This window comes from Humulus lupulus, chromosome 1 (assembly GCF_963169125.1).
Source record: "Humulus lupulus chromosome 1, drHumLupu1.1, whole genome shotgun sequence".
Lineage (NCBI taxonomy): Eukaryota > Viridiplantae > Streptophyta > Magnoliopsida > Rosales > Cannabaceae > Humulus > Humulus lupulus.
In genome coordinates, this window is record NC_084793.1 from 242,080,258 (window position 1) to 242,087,453 (window position 7,196).

A 7,196-nucleotide genomic window follows, 5' to 3' on the forward strand; every position below is an offset into this window, starting at 1 on the left:
CACTGCCACTCCTTCGGTCCCAGCATCAATCCATGCTGTCTCTCCTACTGCAGGCCGTCGTTCTAAAACCACAGCAAGAAAGAAGGTTCTTGCTCTTTCGGGTCCTATAAGTTCATCTGTTCTTGGTGCTTCTAGCAAAGGAGTTACGTTCCCGAATTTGGATGTTGAGCCAATCCCAGCCTCGGCGGTTTCACTCGCCTCTCCCGAATGTCAAATAAAAGCCAAACCGGCCTTGGCAACTAGTCAGTCCAAATAAATTTCCACTGAAGATGTGTCTGTTCCATCTGATCATGACTCTGAATCCTCACAATCACCTGATGTGTTGACACCCAAGGCAAAGGGAAAACGTAAGTCCAAAGCTGTTGGGTCGAAGAAAGGGAAAAAGGCCAAAGTGGCTAAATCTAAAGGTACCAGCTCCATCTCTGATTCATCTCCTTTATCTCGTTTTAAATTAAAGGCCAAAATCAATCCTCCCCCATGCACTTCATCGGAGGATGTCTCTCCCGAGACGGAAGACTCTCAGCCTGAGTTGGACCCTTCTTTGACCGAGCCAAATCCTGAAGTTCCTCTTGATGATTTGGCTGAGGAGACTGACTCTGAAGAAGACCCATCTGAACCCTCTCTTGTTGCATCGGACCCAAAAGGCACCACTCCATTGGCATTTCCCGAATTGTCTTCCAAACTTGCGAAGCAAAAAGGTGCTCCTCTCCGTACCTCAGGTTCTTTCAAAGCCCATTCTCTTACATTCTGTTTTAATGATAATGAGAAGATCATGCAATTTTGTGACCATCGTCATTTCATAAGTGAACGCAATTTTATTTTTGCTCCTCATCGTGTTTATGGGGTATTGCTTACTTTAGAGGAAAGAGGTTGGTTGCGATCCTTGTCTGGGTCTGATGGGTTTGTGCCTCGGGTTGTTAAAGAATTTTATGCAAATTTGAATGATGAGTTATTAGACCAATCTTCTTTTATGTTCCATAAAGTTTATGTTAGGGGTCATTGGTATAATTTTAGTCTGTCCGAAATTGCTAAGGCTCTCAATCTCGTCCCTGTGGAGATTGATGATTCTATTGAATTTGCAAAGGACCAAGTTTTGTCTGAACTGGTTGGTCAGGCTATGGTGTGGGAACCGAGCACCTCTCTTCGAGTCACCAATCTCACTCATTACTATGGTGCTCTTTTCAAATTTGCTATGTTTAATTGGATGCCTACCACACATTCCTCCACCATCACTCAAGATATGGCCTTCCTGTTGTTCAAAATTGGTACTGGAGTCGCCATAGATCTTGGAGCTATTATTTTTTACCAAATCATGTCTCTAAGTGGTGCCAAACGTAAGGGGCAACACTTGATGTTTCCTCAGGTCATTTACAAACTTTTGGACTCTCAACGTCCTTTGAAGAAGTCCCATGAGACCTTGACTTCTCCTTTGGTTGGTCCCACCTATACTGTCAAAGATGATCATGCTCCGTTGACCGCTCGAAAATTCAAAGGAATTAATCTGGCTAGTCCTGCTTCTGGCAATGTTGTGACTGACACTCCTACTGTCCCAACTGATCTTGCTGCTGTCCAGACAGGAATTACAAGTCTTTCTGTCCGGTTCTCTCTCATGGAGGAAACTCAGCGCCAAATTCTTGCTTCATTGGCCACTCTCAATGCATCCAGCTCTCCTGCCCCATGATGATCTCAGTTCCTTTGATCTATTTTACTTTTGTTAGTTGTAAAAGAACACTTAATGTGTCTTTCTTTTGGTTTCATTTGTTTGTTCTTTGGCATTTTTTTCAGAAAATGAGGGGGAGAGAGTGACTCTATTTTTGGTACTTTGATTATGTTAACCTGCTGGTTCTTATAAGTTTCTTTTATTAACTGTGCTTTGGTTATCTTTCGCAGGGGGAGTCATTTTTTGATTATTTTGTGACTCTTATGATTTTAAGCACTTACTTGTGTTTTGCAGGGATCTTTTAAAAATAGATATTCCTTGTCTATAAAATTGCCAAAGGGGGAGATTGTAAATCCTATAATTGGCATTTTTATAGAAATATCTTTTTTCTTAAAAGAGAAATTGGTTGATTTAATTGTTTCCTTTTATTATAATTTTCGGAAATATTTGTTTTCCTTTTATTATAATTTTCGAAAATATTTGTTTTCCTTTTATTATAATTTTCGGAAATATTTGTTTTCCTTTTATTATATTTTTCGAAAATAGATGTTTTCCTTTATTATATTTTTCGGATTTGTTTGGAAATATTTGGTTTCCTTTATTCCAATTTTCGGAAACCCTCTTTCCTTTTGTGTGATTTTTGGTCAATAATATGCTTCCTTATTTAGCATATATTGTCTCATTTTGTTTATAAAGGAAACAAAGTTTATTGCAAATATTCAGTACTTACCCAAAGTTATTTTTGGATTATTTGCTGATATATTTTTGTGCAGCTCAAGGATTGCAATCAGGAAACTGGTTCTTAATGTCATTAATTATTGTTTCCTTTTTGAGCTTGTTTTGATCCGACACAGGTCTGAGCTGTCCCCACCGATATCGCATCTGTCGGATCAACATTTTCTAAAAAAGGCAACTCTTCATCAATCAAGAATAACTACTGTGATTCTTGCCTTTATTAGAAGAATTCTTTCTCTGTCTTTGTGAGCACGAAAAAGACTCTATAAATAGGGCTCTAAAGGCAGTGAGAAAAGTGAACTCTTTGGTGCATTATTCGTGAGCTTTATTGTAATATTTGTGAGAGTTCTTCTTTGTTTTCAAGATCATAAGTATTCACGTGATCTTGTAGTAATATGTGTGTTTAGTTTTTAGTGGTGAGTTTATACCATGTTCATGAGTGAATACACATTGTAATTTGAACACAACATTTATAGTCTTCGGGAGAAGATTTTTACAAGCCTTGTGTCGGGAGGATGCAAGCACTCGCTGGCCATTGAAGGGAGTTCAAGTGGTTGAGCGTTTCAATCAAAGATCAGATTAGTGAAGAGAAGTACAACAAGTTGCGGCAAATCTCAAGAGGGAGACTTGTTTTGTTTAAGTCAATGTTTTTGTACTTGTGATTCTTTATTAATTGGTTTTATTCTCTGGGCGTGGCCCCAAGGAGTAGGTTATCCAAAAGGGTTTCTGAACCTTGTAAAAATTCGTTGTGTTCTTTATTGTTTTGCACTGTCTTTTTATTGTGTTCAGGTTCTGTTGTGACAAGTTTGGTTTCTGTTCAGACAGAACTGTAATCTGTGTAAACAGTTAATTACCATTCTGCACTTTAATTAATTTACTTGGTTTAATTAATTTGGTAATTACTATAAACGGAATTTCATAATTATTTTAAAAATTAAATTTAAATTGATTATAAAATAAAAAACTAATTAAAATACATTTAAATTTTAAAAAATAACAAAAAGAAATCTAAATCAATTAAAAATTAAAACAAAAAGGTTTTCTTTTTTTCCTTTTCTTCTTTTTCTCACGATTTCTTCATCTTCTTCAATTTGTCCATCATGTTCTTCATCCCCAAAAATCCACTAACCCAAAAACTTTATTTCTAGGTCTCAAACACACCATTGAACCCATTTCCCAAAATGAAAAACATAAATTTTAAAATGAAAAATTTTCAAAATGAACAATGAGCATTACTAACTCATATCTGAAACATGGGCTCCCAACTAAGGTCAGAACAATGAACAATAGCTCGTCGACGACAAAAGGGAAGAGGCTCGCAACTAAGGTCGAGCTTGCAGGGATATTGGCAGATTTGTGCTTGTTGAACCCAAAAGAGGGTGTTTTAATATTTATACTCGCAAGTGCACGAATCGTTTCGCAATATAATGTTCATGTAAGTACGAGGTCGAACACATGGGAGTTGACTAACATCAAAAGAAACTATTTCAAACAAAGCAAGAAGATTCTAACCTAGTTCCAGATATTTGATGAGATTTTGTTTTAGAAAAATAAAAGACAAGTAATAAAAAGATTTAAGATTAAATAGAAAAATAGTTTTCAAATGAGATATGTAAAATAAGATTATTAAGATATTAGAATCCACAAAATGCAAGTTCAATAATATTTATAAGTATACTGATTCCCAAGTTTAGATATAGTTGAAATAAATCACACTATATTTTTTTTTCAAAATATATTTTCTATTCAAGCACAAGTTACTTTAAAAAATGTAGGATTTTTCTTCACTTATATAAGATATAATTTCTAAGCATTAGTTGTGTTACAACCTAATGAAACTATAAAAAATCAAAGAGATTATGTTTAGGCAAAATATGATACTTATGCTCTAAGAATTAGATGTGAACAATTTAATGAAAAACATTCAATAAAAGAATATCATATTTTTGCATCATGAAGAACTAAGTGTAATATGCTTTAACAATCAATAATAGATGAAAAATGCATATCTTTGATAGAAAAATCCATAAACAATGTTGCACAAATGGGAAATCAACATACAATAAAAAATACTATCTAGTTACATTTTGCTTCATCATCATCTTAATAATCTTGAAAAAGATTAGAAGCTCATAACTAGATTGAAATAAAAATTACAAAATAACATACTTGGCATGCTCTTCAAAAGATGGAAATGGTAGAGAAAAAATAGTGAAAAGAAGAGAGAAAAATATGAAGTGTAGAAGAGGTTGAAAAGATGAAGAAGAGCCCCCCAAATGGTCTTACAAGACTCTATTTATAGGCAAAATATGGAGATTAAATTAATCAAATTAAAATAAATAAATTGATTAATTTAATTATGTTGGGAAGTGGAAGGATAAATAGAGTAAGTGTAAGGGTATTGGAAAGATGAAATATTTGGTTGGATGGAAGATTAGTGAAAAATTAGGGTAAAAAAATGAATTAGGAATGTTTATTTAGGTAAGAAAAAATAGGGAAGAGTGAATTGATATTTGAGTGAAAAGAAAAAAAAAACATTGGGAAGAAAAATGTGATTTTTGGGCCTTTTGGTGGCTGTGTTGACAGCTGAAGGCTGCTATGGCTTTTGGTGGGAATTGGGTTCGGTTGTGGCTGGCTATGTGCAAAATGCTTGCTGAAGGCAAATTGGGCTCGTGGGAGAGCTTGCAGGGGCCAAGCGGGCTGGAATGTGGGCTCGGGCCTGGTGGAGAGGCAGGCCCACGGTGGCTGAAGCTTGGTGCACGGCTGGAAGATGGAAGCTTCATTGATGCAGCTGGGTGCATCAGCGATTGACAGCTGGCGGAGTGCAGCTGGGGAGAAAAGGAGGCAAGCTGATTGGGAGGCATTGGGCCTGGCTTCAGTGGTGGGCCGAATGGGTTACAAAAATGTCACATTTTTCTTCTCTTTTTCAGTTTTAATTCTTTTCATTTATCTTCTTTTCAAGCACAAAAATGCAACATATTACCTACACAAAATAATATAAATTAAGTCATGATAAAATATTTTCAATTATAAGATTAACCATATTAATTATTTGAAAATATTAATTACAACTTAATTTAATTTAACATTTAGTTTCAATAAAACACATATTTTTTTACTTCCCTAAACACAACAACTTAAATAATTAACTACAACATTTTACAGCAAAATAACTATAAAAACACACAAAAATATATAAAATCAAAATAAACCTAATAAATTCAAAATTACTCAAAAACTTAATAAATCAATTAAAAACTCAAGAATTAAGCAACAATTAGCACATAAAAAGTGGTAAAATAACTCTATTTTGTAGAGTTATCAGTGCTCGTTGCTGGGTTTTTGGACTCAAGGGGACGGTGGCAAATCTAGGGTCCTAGGTTTGGTCACGACATGGCTGGATTTGGTCCGCCGGCTAGGAAGACGATTTCGGGGGGCTAGGTAGTGTCAATGCTGAGTTCCTAGGTTGCTACCCTTTGGATTGCATTCAACTGCTCATAGACAATCATGTCTGGAACGAAAGGGAGGGAGAGAGAAATCTAGGAGAGAGAGGGTGATAGGAGAGTGAAATTAGTTCTTTTTAATTTTTAAATTATTTAATTATTTTTTTGTTATATTTTAAATTTTAAATATGTTAATTAATTATTTATTTAAAATTCAATTAATTTTTTTTTTAAAATTATAAGGTGAATCAATCATAATATGTCAAGTGTATATCATGTGAGCATCTAACCACTCTGCTAGAGTGAGACGGAAGTGGACATTGGGTACTTTTTCCACACAAAAAAAAAGATTGGGTATTTGTTACACCCAAATTTTGAGAATAAATAAACAACCTCGAAATGTAGGCTCATAATGTGTAAGCTCGGAATTAATAAGTATTAACATTATACTTGTACAAATAAATATGAAGTTCCAAAGAGCCATACCATTTGCACTCGAGCATGAGTTGCAGGCTCGAAGGCAACAAGAGTCTCCTCTGAAAGATGAGTTCAATAGATCAATCAAGTAAGGAGGTAGCGACAACTGGAACGACGTGCTCAAAGCTACATATGATCTCGAAAGCACATTGAAGAAGATGGTCTTAAAGTTTCACTACAAGAAAAAGACTCTACAGCAACGACTTTTGTAGTCGTTGTAGGTCTACTGCGATGACAAGTCGTCGCCAAAACGGCGTCGATGTAGGTCAGTATGTGTAGCGACCTACAGCGAAGACAAAACGTAGTCGTCACAGTAGGAAATCCTTTTTTTTTGTTGGACTGGGATATTGCGACGACATGTTGTCGCTATAGGTGGTTGCAAAATTTGAAAATTTGAATTTCAAAAACTCCTACAGCGACCACATGTTGTTGTAGGTCCGTCGACCGACACATCTACTGCAACAACATATCGTCGTTGTAGAGTGATTTTCGTGTTCAGCGAGCACCCTACTGCAACGACATGTCGTCGCTATATGTATATAAAATTTTTTTAAAAATAATTAATTATATTAATTAAATTTTATTTAATAAAATATTAAATATTAATTAAATAAATAAATCAAACCAATTTATTTATTTAAATAATCAAATCCATTTTTTAATTAAATAATAAAACCAATTTAAAATTAGTATAGTCTCTAGAATGTAAAAAACAAAACACAAGCAGTATAGTCTCCAAAATAAATAAAAAACAACACAAAATATTAATAAGTTCAAAATAATAATATAATAAAACTAAATGTCATCTAAATCAATTCCAAAGTCATCATCATCGTCAGGCTGTTGTGGTGGTGGCTGTAGTGGTTGTGGCTACTGTAGTT